Below are 22,606 nucleotides of genomic sequence, written 5' to 3'. Positions count from 1 at the left end.
TTTATTATAATCTCGGTGTGACTTACACAGTATTTCTGGTTCCTTCTGATCAACCTTTGATGTTAGCCCTACGCAGAAGTTGGGGAGTGCCAGAAGTATGTATCAGAACAATCAATCTTCTTGAGAGCGGCTTTATTTTTCACCAACCGTTTGTAAATCTCCTCAAAAACCTTACCCCACACATCTGACGCGAGATTTCCCACTTCAGTTTGTGGTTTGTCCCAAGTTCATATTGAAACTGCATATACGTTTCTTGGGCATACTTATGCACTCTCTACAAATAACGGAACACACGCAAAAGAATACAACTTTTTTTTTTAGCATGAAATATCTCAACTTTATACTTGGTTTTCAAGTTAACCCCTAGGCTTTTCTAAAACGGTACAAATAGTGTTTTTAAATAATATCGAAGGGACGACCGCGACACGCCTCTCAAACAGGACTGTCTCGTTCAAAACGGGAAACGTCCGTTTCCATGGTGAACAACAAGCACGGCAAACTCTCTAAATAATTGTTTGTTATTATACCTCTAAACATTTAGTTAAAGCAACCACGATGTAGATAATATTTTCGCATTGAGTTTACCAATATATGTACGTAATTGTATCTGGGCTGAAACTCCTTATTATGTAGATGTCACCCTCGTTTGATCCACCTTTTCAAAGCCAGGAGTTGATTCAGCTGTGTGTTGTAGATCTGTGAGAAATATAATGTATCTCCACAATTAAGAATTGAAGGAAACAGTGTGTGCTGCAAAAAATGTCCGTGGCAACGGTTGCTAAGGACGTGAAAAAAGAAGGGCTATTTGAGCTATTTTTGAATTTTCTCGACGATTTCATGGGGTGTCGTAGTTGGGCATTTCTCGCCTCCGGGGGTTCCTTCATGGAGAACATTTGTGTCAGTGAGTCAGTCAGTGGTGGGATTGGGGCTTTATATATATTGGATAACTCGGCCTTTCATGTACAATTTTCTGAAACTTTGAGTGAAGTTACGAGCTAGGCACATTGTAGCTCTGTTTGTATACTCTGTCCCGAGAGTGACTCGAGAGTGCTCCACCAATTAACGCGTGAGAGGGAAAATGGGAGAAAAAGGGATTTTAAATTCGTCGTTGAAATCTTCAGTGATACTTATTCTAAAGGTAAAAGGTAAATATAATCTACGTGCATTGAATCATGCTGTGAAGGTACACAGGGGTCAAAGGTGGAGCTCTCCCACCGTTGAAAGACCACAAGGTGAATGCAACGCGGTCATGGAAACTCTCCCTTCTGAAGCATGACGTCATATGAGTTGCAGAGGCGGGTCCCGTTCCTCTGTAGGCAGGGAAGAAGTGAATTGGTGTTTGCAAAACAACAATATTTCATGAGCTTTAGAATATTAGGAGGGAACATTTAAGAAAGTCAACATCTTCTAAAGTTCAAAATTTAGCACTAAAATATTTCTCTAGAGCACGGTTTACTTTAGTTTGTCGTTAAACTCACACCTTGGAGTAAAAAGTATTTTGACAATTAGGCTATTATCAGTCCTTCTGATTTTTATCAGCCTGGCGTGCAGCATTTTTCATTGCATTGTATGGGTCATACGTAGATAGCTCGGTGGTCGAGCGTGTTCAGTGGTAAACTGGCGACCTAGGTGCCAATGGATCCGGGTTCGATTCCATGTGTGAGGTGTAAGGCGTGACGTTTGTGAAGAGTACGAATTCCACGCAGTAAAACCCTGGACCGCATTCTGCAGAATAATGAGGATCTGGAGCCCAGATGCACGGACAGTATAATCCTCTGCGGTTGCGTGTTGGCGCCCTGCATGCTAAGTTGCCCTTCGCAACATCTGTTTTTAACTAGGGTGTACAGACTTGAGTCTTCAGACGACGGCAGTTCTAGTATTTGCCTCGACTGTACGTAATCACTGGCGTAGGCCGAGGGGGGATGGTTGAAGGGGCTACGGTCCACTCCGAAATTTTAAGAAAACCAACATTTTCAAATGAAGGCAGTGAAGAACTGGGAAATGGGGGACCAGAGTGAGTGTTAAATGTGCTGACGTGTCCATAATTTAAATAAATCAATCAAGTATTTTTAAGTTCCGGCCTGCATGAGTCTACCTTTGTAAGTGTAACTCATAATTCATCTTCGTCGTCGCCAATAGTGGCTGAAAAGCGATGTAAATATTAATGAATGCAAACATAAATTCTAGCTCTACGCTGTAGCAATTCTGACCACCTCTCGTACATAAATCAATTTTGTATACTTTTTCTCCATGTCGATGCTTCTCAACAATATCTGGTTAGTAAAGGTAGAATGAGAATGAGAGAAAGGGAGATGTTTCCAGATGTTTCCAGCTTTGGCTGCAAATCGCTTCTCCCATCTCGCTAGAACTCGAGAAAGACCAAACTGTTAAAATTCCAATTTGGAGGCATTACGGGAAATATAACTTTCATTATTGTAGTGTTGTAGTGGTTGTTTCTACATATTTTATTTTTTGAGGACACATTCCAGGGTGGTCAGGCACCATTGGCACCCCCCGTGCGCAAGACTATGCCCTCACATATCAATTTTCATTTGCTTCATCTGTAGGAGAAAGTATTGACGGTAACCAAAATTAGCGATGTTGTTTGAAAGTGTGTTAATATCGGGTGTGTTGTAGAAGAAAAGAAAGCATTATTTACACTGTTACTCTTCCTCGCACTCGTATTGTGTTTCGTTTGTTAACTGGGACCTCCCCGTTGGTGTAGTGGTAACGTCGTCGCCTTGTAATCAAGGGGTCCCAGGTTCGATAGCGGATGAAGGCATAGGAATATAGTGTTTCGGGTTCCACCTTCAACTGTAGGTCTAGTCCTGATTAGCCACACTGTGCATAAAGTGTACTTAAAACACAAAGTCAATCAATGAATCGTTTGTTTACTGAACGATGCTATTCGAATATGAGCAAAGCGCTTTCGTTACTTACGAAAAATGCTTCTACTTTAACAGAATTATAATCGAACCTTTTTATATCTTTCAGCTATGATTGCTTGGAAAAGTTAAAGGACGTTAGGATTGTAAAATCTCGGTGGACTCATTATCTTAGCACCAAAAATTCTGGGTTGGAATTCCTATGTCAGTTTCGTATCTCTAATGAGGCAAATAGGAAATAATTTGGAAATATGCTCTGCCCCAGGTTTCTCTGCAGCGGCCGAACGAAAGCAAGTCTCTGCGCAATCAGTCAATATGGAGGACTGACTAACGAACGCGTGCGAGGGAACGGGATTGTGGTAAAGGTGAACAACGACCACCCTTTCCAGCAGCGCTCCGCTTACTCACTCTTCCCCTTTCTTGCTCAGCCTTGCTCCATAGATACCCGGGACAGAGTATAGAGAGAATTGGAAGAGACAGCATACGTGCCATTTTGGTGGCAGAAGTCCTCACTGCATCTACGCACAGTATCGGCAGTTTTAAAAAAAACAATGGCATCTATTTGCGTTGGTAATACATCAAAAGGTGAAGAAAAGCAAATGCTGTTATTCACTTTGTTGATGTCTGGTTAAGTATTTTCCTATCTCGTTGTTGTTAACTTTATCGAAAGAGATTTTTTTTTACTCTGCAAAAGATAAATCGTAATTTTGTCACGCCTTGCATGTATCCTGCAGCTAAATATTGACAACAGTAAAAACGCAACAAAACCAGTGTAACAAAGGACTTTGGCCACGTGTGTAAAAATGAACGTTCCTTTCAACGAAACTCGCACGACTCCACCGCTAACGTTTACTGGCGCCTAAGAGTCTGGACTCTGGAGTTGTTTCGCCCAGACATGTGTGCTGGATCTGCTGTGAGAGCTCGAGTTTCGGGTTCACTTCCAAGTGAACGAGAGTAATGTATACACCCAAGCATCAGTGGCGTGTGCAGGGGGATAGTTATGGTTGGGAACGCAATACCCCCAATTGATTCAAGTTCGCTGCACAATTAACGTGAACTGCAAAGAAAGATGGGGAAATAGTATGACTGCTGTCCACTATCGCAAGTCACGTAGTGGTAACGGTATCACATGTAACGATGCGGCGGTCCGGCGTTCGAGCCTCAGTGGTTCAGTTTCCACTGGATGATATTCATTGCGCGAAATCACACCCACCGTCATGGCCACGATTTCGGCAAACATTTCGGGGTGTTTTTTTAACACACTTGATAGGCATTGCGCCTACAGTATTTGTGGCAGTGACTGAAGGTACGCATATAACGATTACATTCTAAATGCAGTTCTTCTTCATTTTGTTTTAGCCTCGTAAAGATTAACAGACTATCTATCAGACTATCTAAAAAGATGTGTAAGGCCTCACACACTCTTCGATCCCGGCCAATTTGGAGGTGATGTGATCAGCACTACGTTCCTGTCGCCTTTACACCCCAGAGTTTTACCTCTAGTTACCCACCATTTATTTGAGGCTGGATGAGCTCCAGTCGCTTTACGCGGGGACAACGACGGAAACATTTCGACCTTAGATCATCCAAGGGACTCCCGTGTGGCAGACAGGCGCCCTACTGACTAGATTACATTATATTGTGCATAACCATTATTTATTTGGAATCAGCCCCTCCCCCGCGCCCTTAATTAAAATGATATATTGTTAGCACTAGCTTACCCGGGGGGGGGGGGATTCCAGGCCAACCAAATTCTCAACTGTGGACATTTGTATTTAAAAAATGAAAATAAATTGAAATACGTTGCAATGGTCCCTACCAATATTTCTGAATTACTTTTGCTCATACAATGATGAAGGTAACGTACATAGGAGGAAAATTCACGCTGTGGGCCTATCAGTATGTTCCGCCATGAAACTTGTGCCTGTAACAGTGTACAATTGGTTGATAATTATGGTAATTAATGTAGTTATTATAATTACTTGAGAACAGCACATACGAAAACAAGAAATACCATTGATTCAACATTAACATGTAATTTTGAGATCTAGTGAATGATAAAATGTGTGTGAGACTCGTGTAATAATTGGTTCACATGATGGTCATTTTGCAATTATTATATTTGTTATATAAGTTATATGAAAAACAAAAGAAGAAATGATTCATTAAAAAATTGTTCCATGAATTTTAATTTTAATGTTAAAAAGGAAAAAAATGTCTGGGCCTCTGAGGCCCCCTCAGGTATGTTAATTTCTTGTACGCCAGGGGAAGCTAGGGATAAGAAAAACCAAACTTATTCCAGTCTTAACTGTAGTTCTTTTGTAAAACAATGGTTTTATGCTTGCAATCATGTATTATATGGTATTGCTGCAAGGGTTCTTCGCTTTGGTCAGATTCCCATTCAATCAACAATTTGGCTGCCACCTTTCCTCTTCTGTCTTTTACTCCTGAGCTAGAATACAATTCAAATGTAGTCGAAAAAAGGTATAGGCTAGGTGATGTAATTTGAAACTCTTTCATCTTCGATTCCTACAGATCATAAAATTGTAAAGTCACGACTTCAATAACACAAATAATTTTCGTCGGAATAACAGTTTTAAGTAAGGTATAAAAATGGCTACAAATTGGCCGTTGTTCAACTCTAGATATTAGAGAACCAAGTTATATCATTTGATCAGGTAAAAATACAAAATACGTATGTTGATAGGATATACGTATTGTAGAACAAAGTGAAAACTATAAAAACCAGTGAAATTGAAATAAATCTACATTTCTCAAGTAAGCATAAAGGAAAGGAAGAGTAACGCACAATTCTTGCAGTAATGATAAAATATTACTAATTTCGAGAGCTTAACCGTGAAACGATTGCCCCGCCATCGATATGGAGACACACGGGAACGAGTCATACAATTCGACAAAGACTGCTAGGCCTCTATTTTGACGTGAAACAAGCTTCGTAAGTTCTTTTTAACAAACATTGTTTCAATGTGCGCGAGCTACACCTCCGCAGTTCTATTCACTGGGAATGACCTACTAAAAGCGCGAATTTTCATGAAAGGCTAGTATGTGAGTCAATGTGTGAAGAACCCCGTCTCCTCGGATTAAAAGCGCGGAGTTAGAGTAGAACCCAGAGCCCCCTGGTAGCAGCAGATTTTTTGGCGGATGGAGTGGGGGAGGGTTGCACGTAATATTTCGTTTATACTGTAGGAAAGTTCAAGTCCGTGCTTCTGAAGTAAGACATGGATGCCGAAATATTGAGGACAGCGACAGAGTGCTGAAAACAACTTTTCCCACCATCTTTTTTACTTTTTTTACTAGCGTTTTGGATAAGATTGATTGATTATTTTTTTGTTTCAAGTCCACTTTATGCACAGGAAGGCTAATCGGGTTTTGGATAAAAGTATTTACATTTTGAAGGCATAGTTTCCCTTCCCTTGTAGGAATAATGCGGTGAATTCAGCACTCCTACATAAAAGTAAAACATTTTACCAGTATTCTTTAGGTGAGCCTACCTACAAAGATTTAATTTTCCATAATTGTAATTGCTAGTCAGTTAACAAAGCATACACCCTTAATCCACCATCGTGGAATTAACATTTCTTTTCGCATGCATATCTCAAAGTTCGACTACAAAAACACAATTAATTGACTTGGTGTTTTAAGTCCACTTTATTCACAGTCAGGTTAATCGGGACTGGACCTACAGTTAAAATTGGGATCCGAACCACTAGTGCCTCCACCGGGTATCGAACCCGAGACCCCTTGATTATACAGAAACACAATGACCGAAAATATGGGAATAAATAATATCACCCATGAAACAGCAAAATCAAGTTAAGGTTTTGCAACTGATGTGGTGAACGCTCCGTGCAGACTTCAAGACGCCAATGCAACAGTCTCTTTTCATCTTCCCAGTTATATCGTTTACGTATCGGAAATCACTCCCGCAAGCCGGCTCTGTGGCTGAATTGTTAGCGTAGCGTGCCACAAAACACACGGCGTCCTAGGTTCGCATCCCGGTTAAAAAACCTGGACATGAAGTTGTGTTTGTTCCAACAGCCTGTTTCATCATTCATCCTAGCCTTCACATTATATGCGACATTTGCATGAAGACACAACATTTGCTGCTGTTATCTACTTATTGATTTGATTAGTTTACATCTCGCTTCTGTCTCTTTTGGTCACGCGAAGATTAGGGTGAAATTGAAGCCAGGCAATGACGAACACGCATGGGCGGTTAGCTACACACAGACTGAGTGTGAGTCTAGACGCCAAAGCCCCGTTTGTCTGCAAAATGCACACTCTGTACTAATAGCACTTGTATAGTTTAAAATATCGATACATCTGATTAAAAATATTCATTCGTTGTCCTTTTAAACTGCCACTTTCAATATATATTTCGCCATATAACACAAATACCGCAAACGCACTAAAGGAAAACAATAGCCACACTGGACGCGAACCAAGAAACAAGGATGTTGATTTCAGCCTTCAATATCTCTCCACTTGACTTTTAATTGTTGGCATTCAAAATGTTTACATTCTTATTTCGAGGAACAATTGTTTATATTCGAGCAATAAAATTGTACATATTGTTTGTATCACGTGACCTTTGAAAATATGGTCATGATGTAAGAACTTATTTAAGCGCTAGATACTCCTTCGTTCATGAAATTAGCAAGAAAAAGGATTTGACATGTTCTATTCTGCTATTATAACAACGTTAAGACATTTTAATAGTCCATGGTCTTCTTCACTTCTGCTCCTTCAGCTTCTCATTTTTGTGCGGCCCTAGGTATCTAGTACCAACCCCCCGCCCCCCTTCCTTGAGTCCATCGTGTCATACCTAAAAGAGACGTTGTCATTTAGGCGCTTGAAGGAAAGTCATCCCTTACACCCCGCTCCTGTTTGTGGGTAATATTCCCACCCTTTCAGTGGCGTGCCTATAAATGTAGTAAAGGGATGTGAGCATAAGGAGATTATGAGTTATTTCTTACCACTCCTAGATCATGCATTGTTTTCCTAAATTTGACGTTTTCTTAAAAGGAAAGTTGCTCTAAAACCCCTTTTACGAGTAGATAGGCAGCTGTTCCATAACTTTCCAGCTGGCATATCATAACCAAGTGACAGAATTCGGCTCTGTTTAGCGTGAAACACAATACAAGCTGACGTAGTAGTTAGGATAACAGACTGATTCTTCAATATTTTCCCGCTCATCTTATCAATTAATCATCTATATAACAGTCACGATGAATAAACTCCGTGGCGAAACTGCCCTTGAATAACAAACGCCTGTTGATTGGTTGACACGTGATCAGAACATCGAATCGCATTGCCGCTGTTATCTGGTTTTCTCGATCGGATCCCACTAATTCACGTAGCTTCCCAACTGGCTTCAAGAGCCAGAAATGTTCGAGCTCCCACCGGTAAATAAATCTGTTATCACGCTAACTTGATTTCTTAGTTTACTTTATGCTAAGATGGGCTAATCAAGACTGGACCTACAGTTTAAAGTTGTATCCGAACCACTGTGTGTCTCCCCCGGGTATCGAACCCGGATCTCCTTGATTACAGGCCGAAGAAATTACCACAACTACATAGGGTTGGCCGTATATGTTAGGCAATAACCGTTCGACTGCTTCAAAGCACTTTGAAAATCGTGGGTTGAGTACGGAAATAATATTGATAAAGCAAACACAGTTACAGTACCTAATCTGTGCAGTAATGAATTACCAGTAAATCTTTTGAACAAACCAAAGAAAAGTTTCGCAAAGATACTCCGTCAGCACTGAAAGATGGGTCAAACGTTTCTTTTGTAGCATTTTGACTATCTATTCCGTCCGCACCACCTGACACAGGTCTTCTTGTACTGCATGTACAATGTAGTTTGGCGAAAGGAAAAAAAAGCACGCAGTTCTTATCGCTTTCTTGCAGGAAGGCAAAGTGACAGAGCAGAAACGTTTTTCATCCTCTTAGCTTCTTATTTCTTACACAAGGCATGATTTTTCCTGCATTTACTTGGGTCTCCCCCATGGCGCAGTTGTAGCGTCGTCGCCTTGTAATGAGAGGTCCCGAGTTCGATACCCAGTGGAGGCACACAGTGGTTTGGATCCCACTTTAAACTGTAGGTCCAGTCCCGATTAGCAGAAAGTGCTATTCAAACACCAAATCAATCAATCCTGCATTTACTTGAAAGGTGAAAACGTATCAGCTGCAAAGGACGGAATTAGCCGAAGAATGATTGAAAGTCGAACTTCAGCTAAGAAAAATAGAGAGAATGAATTTGATGTTTAAGCTTGACCAAGATGAGAAAAATCCACTGGCCCTGTTATTTAATTTTCAACAATAAGGGAGCGGTCGGAGAGTGGTGACGCAATGAGCTCTTTACCATGTGATCCTGCCCCTGCGTTGCCAAAATGTTCAGCATTCTTCAACAGATGGTCGTCACCTTTATTCAGTGCTAAGCATTATCATTATGAACGTCACACACCGAAAGTCAAGATGTAATATTTATCGTTGTTGAAGCTTTTGATAACGAAGGAGTGAAGGAAACTGGCAACACGGCGGTACTCGGGTAAATGCGGAAGAGAGAGGAGAAAACAAATGACTGCCAGTGACGGATCTACATATTTTGGGCCCATGGCAAGCATCACTTAAGGCCCCTTCAATGTAAAATACAGAAGTATGTGAAAGGAAATGTCAAAACCTTTCTGCTATTCCGTTTCTTCAATGTATGTATATATTGTTCGTGCGTGCGGGCCCATGGAAAAATTTGATTTTGTTATTTAGCGTCGCCTACAGAGTGTGTCTAATCGCGACGATGAGGATGAGTGATGATAGGATGAAATTACGGAGTGGATGCAGCAACACTCGCAAAGAACAGCCATGCCCAGCAGAGATGCGAACCCGTTACCACTGGCGTCGTAAACTCTGTGCTAACCACTTCGCACGGAGGTCGGTATATGTCTGGATTTTTTACGGATAGTTTTAAGTCCATTTTTATGCACAGGTAGGCTAAATGAGACTGGACCTAACGTTTTAAAATGAGATCCGAAACACTATGTGCCTCCACCGGGTATCGAACAAGGTATACCTCTGAAGAGGAAGGTGGAATTGGAAAGGTAGAGTTTTGCAAAATCATGGACAGATGAAACTTTTGATAAGTCACTTATGAGAGATGTCTAAAGATAAAACTCAGCTGGGAATGATGGACCAATAACTGTTTCTAATACATTTCATTCTACATTTGCTCGTTATTTCTTTTAATTTGTCAAGCTTTGGGCTGGGTATGCAGTAGTGTTTAGGTAAGCAAATCATGTTTGATGGTTCCCAACGTAAATAGTAATTTCTTTCTATCCACGGGATTTTCGTCCCTTGCTCCGCCTGTCTGTTGCAATTATTACTCATTCATTTTACAAACCATTCGTAATATTAATACTATGCAGGTTCTCTCCAAGAACCAAGTACGAAGGTTAACTTTTGCATTCCGAACTCAGTCTCCCTTTGTCTCGGGGGATTTACAATTTCAAATAAGGTATTCTTACTTTTCTTTGATTGTCGTTGTAAATACAAGATTTAGAAAAATAATAAAATAATAATATTACATTTAGAAAAACTGGGAATGAAACGTTCGACCACAGGTGAGTTTCCTAAGTAAACTGTCACAGAAAAACCAACGCTGTTATTCACTACGTTAATTCATAGTTCATAACTTTGCTATCCCGTTGTTGTTAGTTATTGCGAAAGAGAAAAGTATTTCACTCCGCAAAAGGGCAATCATAATTAATCTCTAATAATAATCGTCATGTTATATGTGGCATTAGGTATAATTATGTTGCCCGACCCTGTGGCCGAGTGGTTAGCACATCGCGCTGCGACGCCAAGGGTCCCGGGTTCGAATCCCGGTCAGGTTTGGTTGTTTGTAAATGGCCATTCATCAATTTCATCATTTCATCACTCATCCCCATCTTCGCAAATTAGCCAAGAGGCAATTTTTACGCGAAGTAAAATAAACTAAATCAATCAATCATGTTACACCTTGCTTGTAGCCCGAAGCTAAAATTAGATACCAGTCAAAATAATTCTTACGCACTACTCTCGCAGCCAAACCAGTGGGAGAAGGGGAACGACTGTAGATTACGGCAGCAGATAACACCCACTTGCGCAAGCAGTAGAAACACTCTGCCGTTGAAATATCGAATTGGGACGTTAGTACAGTCACTGACACTACTGGTTTGTAATTGTCCAATTGAAAGTCAATGAAATCGTTACAACCCAGAACTGTTCGTGACTGTACAGCTGTCATGATGCAAGAAAGGACAAGTACAAAGCATGTTTTTCTGGGATTCGAAACCTGAAACGTTACCCTTGCGCGCTGCACGTAAATAAAGACAGACTGGAAGTAAAATTTAGATCTGACATTTTTGTTAATCAGGTTCACCAGAATATGACGAAGAGAAACACTCGTGTTTTAATTCTTAGTTGAAGTTTGTTGTGAAGGAGAGAGTATAAGCAACATATCTTTGGTCTTTGGAAACACTCATGTAGTCTGCAGGTCATGCTAATTTCGTGTTAAAGAAAGGAACATACTAGTATTACATTTCGGGTTAGTGTACTATTTTTTTTTTATTTGTCCCTAAGTAATTTGGAGTTCTCGATTATAATTTGGCTGGTGTGTCTTTAGAGGCTCTCCCCGATGGTGTAGTGGCAACTTCGTTGTCTTGTAATAAAGATGTCCTGTGTTCGATGGAGACACATAGTGTTATGATTCAACTTTAAACTGTAGATCCACCATGACTAGCCTATTTCTACACAAAGTTGATTTATAATAAAAGCTCAAGTCAATTTAAATCACCTGGTTCGTCTAACCTATTATGCACAAAACATCAAGAAAACATAGGACAGCTCTATTATTCAGAAATCCTGGTAACGACGAATTGTCCATCGCCAGAGGTGCCAAGGCGGGCACTTCCTCCCTTTTTTTGCAACTTTTATGCTAAACCTTATATACGAAGGGAAACTAAACTGTCCTTGCCACCTTCCCCCCAGTTTTGGCATCTTTCCCCCCGTTTTGGCACCTTGCACCGCAGTTTTGGCGCCCAATTGCCGCCACTATCCATCACCATTTTCATTCAGTCTGTATTACACAGTGTGATAATAATAAATTGAAATAATGACATCAATAAGCAGAGGCCATTGCCCGCTTCGAACTAACGTAGTTTACTCCTAAAAACAACATAGGATGTACAATAGAATGAAAATGTAATGAAAATAGCGTTGGGCAATTTTCCTACCATTATGTTTGCCGTTGACTGTGCCTTGGAAGTGTCAATCCCAGAATAAAATGCGTAGGACAGCCAGTTATGGATTTTAGATACCAGGTTTCGGTGTATCGAAATACAGGTCACATCGAAGATGCAGAACATATTTGTTTGATGCCAATACTTGGGGGTCTGCTATATTGATATTTCCAGCAGCCGTAATAAGTATCACGTTTCTTACAAGTTGTATTTATATTGCAATCAGACAACGTCATGCATTTCTGCACTTCTGTGGGTCCAGTTCCGATTAGCTTATCTATGCATAAAGTGGCCTTAAAATACAAACTCAAAACTAAAAATATATGATGGGTGAACGTGCGTTCGTTTTTTTTTTTTACTAAATTGGGAATCAACGCAAAAGGGATAAGCTTTATGAAAATAATGCAACTTTAGACAAATTAAGTATTACTTCTATTTATACTAAGTAATTTTATGGCACTTTTGTTTGTATTGGGTTAACCGTGACGATCTTATATACTTCTAAACTGTGAATAATGTGAGTAATGTTTTACAAATATATTAGTTTAAGCGTATCCTTCTCTCACTGACATTCGCCAGAATGCACAGTCAAACAGCTAAACCATAGGAAGGGGGAAAGGGGCGTGACTTTTCGTGATAGGCAAACGACGGGTCAATTTTCCATTTCGGCTTATTATAACAAACACGGGCCTGGAATCGCTTTTTATTTAACGTGAAGGGGGACGGACAGTGACCATGTAAGTACTGCATAAAGCATGACGTCCACTGAGACGCGGAGAAACTCAGCAAATGAACACGACAGACCCGTTTCCGGCGTCTCAGTGGGCGATAATCTGTAACATAGCCTGCCAAAATTTTCGTGCTTCGGTTTCGCGCGTTTCACTGTAGTGGGCGTTACACCATTTGATTTAAGTAGAAGCAGACAGCAGATCTGTTGCCGGAAATTTCCAGGTTTCGCCGCGTCTCATTGGGCGTCAAGCTTCAGTCTCTTCCTTGTAACGCGATCAGCTAACCCGCGTGGCTGAGCGAGCCGGTTTATGTTTGCAAGCAATACCATTGCAAATAGGAGAACTGAAAGGTCTGCACATGTAAATATGTTGTAGAAATTAATTCCATTCTAAGGTGTTAAAGGCATTGAAAGACATGAACAAAAATGTTAAAAAAAAAAAACGCAAGTGGTGCTTGCTCAGTTTCCTTTACCGCACGCTTCTGAAAAAAAGGGGGGTGGGGGATGTTTTCCCAGTGCGTCTCGGTCATCAGTTGTGGCTCTTTCTACACAACTCAATCGCCCTTCTGCTACTCGCTGCCTGTTGGGGCAAAGAATATATACAAACCATAATAATATTAATAGTGATAATAATAAAATCGTCTTTACTAGAGCGGGCGTTTTTCATCCGTTTCTAGCCCGACCCTGTGGCCGAGTGGTTAGCACATCGCGCTGCGACGCCAAGGGTCCCGGGTTCGAATCCCGGTCGGGCTTGGTTGTTTGTGAATGTCCATTCATCAATTTCATCATTTCATCACTCATCCTCCATCTTCGCAAATTAGCCAAGAGGCACAAAACGCGAAGTAAAATAAACTAAATCAACTCAAATCAAATCAAATCATCCGTTTCTATCATAAATATAACAATGAGTCGAAGTGGTTGGTAGATGAGAGCAAATAAATTCAGACGCGCACAAATATTCTCGTAGGGCCTAACGTTAGTGCCTCTACTCTTCAACCTTACAAGATATAAATGAATGTCACCATTAAAGAGAGTACTTTATGTTGGTTACCGAAGATACCGAAAATGTAGGTTCTCAGTATATCGATATTTAGAGGTCATATTTTCGAGTACAGATAACGGATATCGATGGTTTCAGCAACCGGCCTCCGTGGCGGAGTGGCTAGCACAGCGCGCTACGAAGCCAGGGGTCCCTGGTTCGAACCCTGGCCAGAAATTGGCTGTTTGTGCGAGTCTCTTGATCAATTTCATTAGGTTATATGATCACTCGTCCTCAACTCAATTAACCGTAGGTGGCAGAAAGCGAAGTAAAATAAACCAAATAAATCAATAGTTTTAACAGCACAAAATATATCCCCTTTATGTGACCATTTCAGGATATTTTTTTTAATTTTGCCTGCTTTACGGTGCACTATATACACCAGCAAGTTAAAAACAAGGAAATGAAGTAATTAAGTCGAAGCGGATTACATAAAAAATAATTCCATCGTAGATTCCAGCCGAGGCCACTCCCTAAATATCGTGCCACAGTAACCATCAGCCATGGAATCACTTCTTGGTGAACAAGGGCAATTACATTAACATATTATTATTAATAATATTAACTAGAATAGGATTATACACAGTGGCGGCGATTATGGGGGCGTGGGGGTAGTTGCCTCTCCTCAAATTTTGGCACTTCTTGTCCCCTCAACTGCGTCCTCTAACGAAATTTCCTGACACTTCACTCATCTCCACTTCAAAAGCAATGGAAAAAAGAAATAAGTAAGTTAAGAATGGATGACCATAATTAGAGGCAAACCAAAAGAGTGATCAGTTGAGAAGTCGACCCCATCCTTGAAATAATTTGATTTCGATCAGTCAAGTATGAGTTTTTAAACATTTAACAACGTTTTATATGAAAATCTTATATTACATGAATGCGTGCGTTTCGTTGGTTCTCTTCCTACCGCGCCCATTTGCCATTGCTTTCTCTGCAACGTAAAGGTTGGGGGACGTTCGAGATTCGAACCCGAGGCTTTGTCCAGATGTCGGCTCGTTTTGCCCCGACGGTAAAACTAAAAAAGTAGCTCCCTCTCCTATCAGGAGAAAGAAAACCTCGCGAAGTGACACCCCGGAGACTTCGTGACGTGAGGTGATGCTCATTACTAGGGCTAAAAGGGGCTAGAACATCACCCTAGTTGTTGCCATCAATGGCAGAATTGCGATCCAGTCCCATGTCTTCATCTTTGCTTATGGGCGCGAGAAATCCCCCCCCCCCCTTTCCTTTCTCTTCTCATTTCAAGTGCTGGAGAGTAAACTTATACCTTGCAAGAGTCAGTCTCAGAATATTACGAGAATAGAGTGAGTTTTAGATACCCTGGTTCAATATCTCGAACTACCGGTTACATCAAAGATGCAGAAAGTACCGGAAAATAACGAAGGTACCTTTTCGATATATCGATATTTCGTCGTTGCCAATACCTGAGATTCCGGAATTTTCAAGTAACGGTAAATCAATAACTCCACCATCTTTAAAAAGTATAACGTTTCTTATCATTCATATTTAATTTCAAATCACACACTTATACTTATGTACACATGTGGAGGTTGTGTGCCTGTGCAGTGCTTCTTTCGGAAGAAAGTATTCAGGTACTGTTTCTAAATTCGTAAGCAACACAAAAGGAAAATCCGAAGTTAATAAACAACTATTTATACTCGGTTATTTACAGCGCGTTTAATTTAAAATTGTACCGCAGTCCGCCCATTTACGAATACCTAACGCAATGCATTTATATGTTTGTAATGGTAACACTACGGCTGCATAGTCACGTAGCTTGGTGTGGAACTTAGAGGCAAGGAAATTGAAAAGGAAATTAATACTTACTCTCATGATGCTTTTCCGGTGGGTTCAATTTTAAATTGAACGCACTGTATATTTTACGTGGCTTTTCTTCCTGTTTTGTTAATCGCGACGATTTTACATTTAGGTACTCCAAATTAATAATTTTGTATATTCACACGTCAACCTGCTATTATCCTTCATATTTAAATGTTTTTATTTTATCAGTGACTCACTGGCAATTGCCATAATGCATAGTCAAACATCTAACAAAAAGATGGGCGAAAGAAAATATTATCGCACTACGTCTCGGTTCTATTTAGGGGTGAAACCGTTGCACATTACTCAATCGCGTCTGAACTGAATCTCCTACCTGCCCCAAAGGAACGATTGATTGATTAATTTGCTTTACTTTACTTCCCTTTTTGTGCCACTTTTGGCTAATTTTCGAAGATGAGGATGAGTGATCATATGATGAAATTGATGAATGCACACTCACAAACTTCCGTTCCCAGGTCAGGATTCGAACCCGGGACCCCTGGCGTCGTACCGCGATGTGCTAACCACTCTGCCTTCTGGTGCCGGTCCAGAGGAACGGGTAGAAGCGGATAGTTATCTAAATAACTTACATAAGTTTGTTGGACGAATAAATTGGTCGCTGCAGAAAATGAACATTGCTTTGCGTTGATTAAAATGAGTCTCAAAATATTTTATCATATATACTTGCTTCAAATTAGCAATCTCGTTACATAATTTTGTACAAGCTTCATGCTTTTAGCGTCTTTAAATATGTTGGCTAAAGAAGAGTAGTTGGATAGCCTCAGGCTGATTTTTTTTTAAAGAAAATACGAATTGATCTAAAGTTATAGTATTTTCTGATCATTTTATAAATGTATTTAATAGTTCTGCTGTACACTCAGCGGCGAAAGAAACAGTAGGCGAATTGTCCACCACCATTTTCATTAAGTCTGTATTACACAATGTGATGGTACTGAATTGAAATAATGACGTCAATATGAAGAGGGCAATGCCTGCTTCGAACCAACATAGTGTCATTCCTTAAAACAGCACAGGATATAGAATAAAAAGTAATGAAGATAGCAATGGACAATTTTCCTACCAATTCTTTGCTGTTGACTGTACAAAGTAAAAAGAAAACACTCTGTGGTGGGTTCCTTTACTTTCCACAGTGGTCTTTCAGAACGCCACAAGCAATAACTATACCGCGTTTGGTAGAACCTGTCCCGCTTCCCGCGCTAGATGCTCCCTGGCTTTTCTCGGTGCTGGGGAAAGTCAAAGCCAGGCAGCCAATTAAAATACGCAACGTCGCAACAGCGTCTACGTAAGCGCCTCTCTTCTGGCTTCCATTCGCTCCTCGCTGCCCATCAGACGATTTTTTCCTCGTTTCTCATTGGCACCGAAACTGTCGAGCGCTCCCTAGCGCGGGAAGCGGGACAGGTTCTACCAAACGCGGTTTTTTTTATAATTCTGTGCAACTTGCTTCGTGGCCTCCCTTGCTGGCAGCGTCTGCGGAGTAAAGAATGGCGCCAGGAAGTCTCATCCCGCGTTCGGAAAAGTTACAGACTCAAAATTGCGTTTGCATTAGCTGCTAGTCACTACGTACTTCGTTTTTGCCATCGTTGGTAATATCTGTACATCAAACTTGGTTCATCATCCACTTAAGTAGGATATAATTGAAGTCAATACATGCGAAATACAAAGCAAAACGGATGAGTGAAGGGTGGGGGGTCAATGTTGTTTCATCGTTTAATATGGCGTACGTGTCAAAGCAAAACTTTGGTCTAACCACATTCATCTGTGGTTTAACTTTGTTTTGAGTCCACGTTTTGCATGATAGGCTAATCGGAAAGGACCTACAGTTTAAAGTGGGATTCGAGCCTCTGATCAATCTACCCCAAGCAGGCATGAAAGTTCGATCTCGGAATCCCTTCATTACAAAGCGACAGCGTTGGGCATGAAACAATCAGGAAGGCCCATATCTTTGGAACGGAAGGCAGAATATGGGTGTAACATCATCATATTGACTCTTCGTCGTTGCCTTGTAATCAAGGGGTCCCGGGTTCGATGCCCGGTGGAGACACATAGTGGTTCGTATCCCACCTTAAACTGTAGGTCCAGTTCTGATTAGCCTTACTGTGCATAAAGTGGACTTAAAACATCAACTCAATCAATCAATACTGACTGTTCTTCTTTTTGCTTCGTGTACATGGTGTGAAATCACTGGTTGAGGTTTACAAAGATCTTAATCTACACGCACGTGCGCGCTAATATGTGTACGTATTTTAAATACAACATTACTAATTACTAAATAACTAAATATTTAGAAATAACATTATTAAATACATTTAAAGAATTATTTTTTACTTTCATAAATATCAGATTTGCATAAAGTAGCAAACTGATTTCTTTACTAAGTGGTTAAAGATGTCAATTAATTTCAAAATTGATGAAATTGTTTTATAATGGTACAGCTGAAAGATTGATTGATTGAATTGGTTTATTTTACTTCGCTTTTCTGCCACTTTTGGCGAATCGCGAAGATGGAAATGGCTGATGTACAATGAAACCGATGAAGGGACACTCACAAATAACCATGCCCAGGCCGGGATTCGAACCCGGGACCTCAGGCGTCGTAGCACGCTATGCTAACCACTCCTCCACGGATGTCGGCGTAACACTTGAAACATTGTGTTTAGTTTTGCTATTAATATAAATCAATTAGGTTTCATTCTTATATTTATTGTCCTTTCTTGTTTCACTTTAATTGTGAATACGTTGCTATTGCTGTAGATCTGTTAATGATCTTTTGAAAGAGAGATTGTTGTGGAAATGCCACCGTTGCACCTTGCCCTTGGACCTCTTCGCTCCCAATAGTTCTCATGCACTATCATCCGCTGAGAGGAGATCGTTTCGAGGGATATTGAGCAATCCAGTGTTACGGTGAAAAACCTTCCTTCGCTTCACTTCAAGTGACAAGAAAATCGCAAAAAATTAAGTATAAAGAACAGATTGAACTGTTTGTGACATTTTGATCATTTTTGTAAGATGGTACGTATAAGATGTACATGGTAAGATGTCACTTACCATGTTTTATACTCGAGCCCTTCATTTAATGAATTTATTTTGCCTTAACGTCTCAGCCCGGACCTTGGGGTGAACGAGTTTGCGGTGGCAAAATGCCTTATCTTATTTAAATCTTCTTTTCGTCAACATTCGTGAATTGTAGTGATAGCGAGTTGCATGTTATTGAGTAGGAAAGCAAGCAGAGAACAGCAATTTCAGTTAATCAGGCTGTGATTCCGCCCTTTGGAATTATTTCTCACTTATTGCAGACGATTATTTTACCAGAACCTTAGATAACTTGCAGGAAACATTCCGTTTCTTCCGTTCTGCACGTCCTCTCATATCCGCGTCGTGGTTAACCAGACGGTACAAATTAGTTACCTTCACCTCGTACTAATCCACACAATCCACAATACTTTCACAAAAAAAAATACTTGGAACGGTAGCCATATTATTGGTATTATAACCTGAGCATTGCATTGGTTTGGTTTAGAGTACGAGGTCGTTGTATTATGAAGTTTATCTAATTTTGTGAGGTGTCGTCAGTGTCACATGTTGGTACGTACAATGCTGAGGATTTCTGTTTTCCCCTTAGTTGACTTATATTCAATGACAAATTAAGGAAAGCTAAGCACTTGTTTATCGCAGAAGAAAATTGTTATAACAATGTAAAATGTGACAAATCCACAACAAAATTATATGTAAGGTAATTTCGTACTTTGTAAGTCACGCGTATATAACCTATACTGAATGAATGAATAAATACTGCATTTAAATTTCTTTGAATATTGCTAATGTATTAGGGGAGTCTACAGACCCCACCCCCGGTACGCTCTCAGACAAAAAAAAAGTAGAGTAAAAAGTAAAGTTGTTGCGTGAAAATATGGCCATTCTATTCAATTGCTATTGCCTTCGGTTTGTAGACCGATTGATTATAAAAAAAGGTGTTTTCTAAACTTTTTTTCGAAGAGCTTGCATTTTCTGCAGCTTGCGTTTGCAACGTTGCAACCAGGAGACAGGACAACCTTACTGTCAAGCAGGCGATCTTGTTTCTCTTCTATCGGTATCTAAGGTTGCCAGACACTCATCTTTTATGATTAACTTCGCTGCTTTTAAATAACGTTATTTTTTCAACATTAAAGCATAAAGATGGTTTACAAAGTTTAAATTGAAAATATTTCTGTTATACGTTTCGTGAAGCAATGCTGAGAGAACACGGGAGTGAGCGTTATTAGTTCTCTCTCTTCCCACACGGCCTGAATGTGTTTCTGAAGCAGTGGCAACCATGCCCACTAAGCCCCTCGCAGACAAGGGATGGGGGGGGGGGAAACTCGGTGTTGCTTTTAGATGTTATATGTAAAAGCACTTCCCAGGTTTCTCTCGCTCTTCCTGTGTAACTTGCGATAAATGCAGAATTCCTGTGTTGTGCGCACAATCGAAGGCAAATGTAATAATAGACAAATTGCTCATCATTATGTTAATTAAGTCTGTGTTCCTCAATGTGATTTTCAAGGATCGGAATCGTCATACAGCTTCTTAAAAAAAAGCCCTGTCTGGGAAAGTAAATAATTGAAAAAAAACTATTGATATCTTGCCTGCTATAATTTTTGCCGTTGACTGTATACAGCGAAAGGACGTTTTGCTGTGGTCTTGGAAAACGATAGCGTCGCCTTGTAATCAAGGGGTCGCGTCACGGGTTTGATACCGGTGGGGACACGTGGTACAGTGTTTCGGATTCCACTTTAGACTGTAGGTTCAGTCTCGAATAGCCTTTCTGTGCAAAAAGTAGTAATTGAATTCTTCGAAAAGGAGCACACATTTCAAATCTTGGTCGTCTAATACACGAACGAATATTTGTGGTTACAGTTTCCATGCATCGCCAATACAACACTAAACTAAGGGTTCCAGTGTATTTCTATTTTACGCCCATTTTCTACCTATCTGGTTAATCGCGACGAAGAGGATAAATGACGAACCGATGAAATGGTGATGGATCACACAATGATACATCCACGCCTGACCAGGTACGTAGGAGCCTGAGGCTTCACAGCGTGTTACGCCGTTTACTCCGCAACGGAAATCGACTAAAGGTTTCAGATGTCAAATGACAGAATGTAGATATCATCACCAACGGTTCAAGGTTGAACCCCTTGAGTTTATTTCTGCTTTCTATCTTTCTTTTTTTAGTTTTTGTTTTAATTTTAAGGCCACTTTATTCACATAAAGCATACACCCCTTGTTTGGGAATGACTGTTTTATTTTTGTGTAGTGTATCGTGCAGTGGGTAACACAGTTGCCTTGTAATCAAGGAGTTCTAGGTTCTATTCCCTGCGGAGGCACATTGTGGAGTCCGATCTTTGCAAGAGGTTGACTTAAAACAAATTTTTAAATATTTTTTTTTGTCATTTCTTGTCTTCATCATTCGTTCTCATCGTCGGAATCAATCAAAATTGTCAGAGAGGAGGCGTAAAATTAGGAAAGTTCTAATACGACAAAGACGCTTTTCTGATGTCTTGGCTGATAGTCAACAATTTATTACAAGAATAATTCAATCTAGAGTTTGGTATCCAATGCAAATTACGCTAACCAAAGTGCTTAACGAAAAGTTCTTTCTAGTAGAGGGAAAAGGAAAGAGAGAATGTATGAAGTTGATGTAATCTTAGACGTTATTGTTTCAGAATGTATACAACCAGTATACAGTACTTACAAAAATGTGTATATTTTTACTATTTTATCGCTTGTCGCCACTGTGTTGCATGTTGCGGGGAAATCTCAAATCATTATTATCTTTTCTGGAAGTCGCACATATTTTTCGCTCGTAAGTCTTATTGACCGAGATAAATAATTTGTAAACACATGTCATAAGTTATCGTGAGAATTTGTTTTTAATCACTTTCTGCATTTCTAAGTAAAAATTCTTTAATCTTGAATTCTGAGAATTCTTGAGATGCTCAAAGTTAATAACTTCTGCATTTGTTTTCTTATATCCCTACAAAACAGCTACTTAAGTTGACCGGACTAGGTTTTCAGTGAACTCAGTCGTGAAACAAACTGGAGGCAGGGGTGTCCGGAGGGAGGGGGTTGTGACACGATGCTTGATGGGAATTATTGGAGGGGAAAACAATAATTGAGCTTTGATAATATAATACCAAAACGTTTAAACATATGTTTATACTATTTCTACGACTTCTACCTGACTTCACACAAATATGTGTATATATGAATGTGTGGTTGATTTGAATTGTTAATAAAGTGCACTTTATGCACAGATAGGCTAATCGGAACTGGACCTACAGTTTATAGTGTGATCCGAACCACTGTACTGTGTGCCAGGACCTCTTGGCAAAACGACAACGTTGCCACTACGCCATCGGAGAGGCCCCACGTGTTTGTGTGGTGTGTTGGAGCAGAGGATTACTTGTAAAATCAAACTAACAAATAACCAAGAGTACGGTTCGATACGCTAAATGAAAGTGCAAAATTTGTTTTGTTCATTTTTATGTTTCAAAACATAAAGTGTCCTTACATTCCCTTCGACAATCTTTTAATTTCAACTTCGGCAATGGAGATTTGAAAGATGCGTGGATCCAGAAACTGCCTGTTTTCTTTTCTTCAGCTTTGGTTTCAAGTTTGGTCCTGAAAAATGGTTAACTCAGATTTGCGACCAGCCAATGGGATGGTCTGATTTTTCCGGCCCATTTCTTTCAAGAACTTTTAAGAAATAGTCGGGCTGTTTGTTTTGCTTTATATCCAGTGTAAACTCACTTTTCTCGGTGGCCACAAATCTTCG

This window comes from Lepisma saccharinum, chromosome 5, assembly GCF_977018435.1.
Source record: "Lepisma saccharinum chromosome 5, izLepSacc3.1, whole genome shotgun sequence".
In the NCBI taxonomy this organism is placed as follows: domain Eukaryota; kingdom Metazoa; phylum Arthropoda; class Insecta; order Zygentoma; family Lepismatidae; genus Lepisma; species Lepisma saccharinum.
This window is presented reverse-complemented; position numbering follows the sequence as displayed.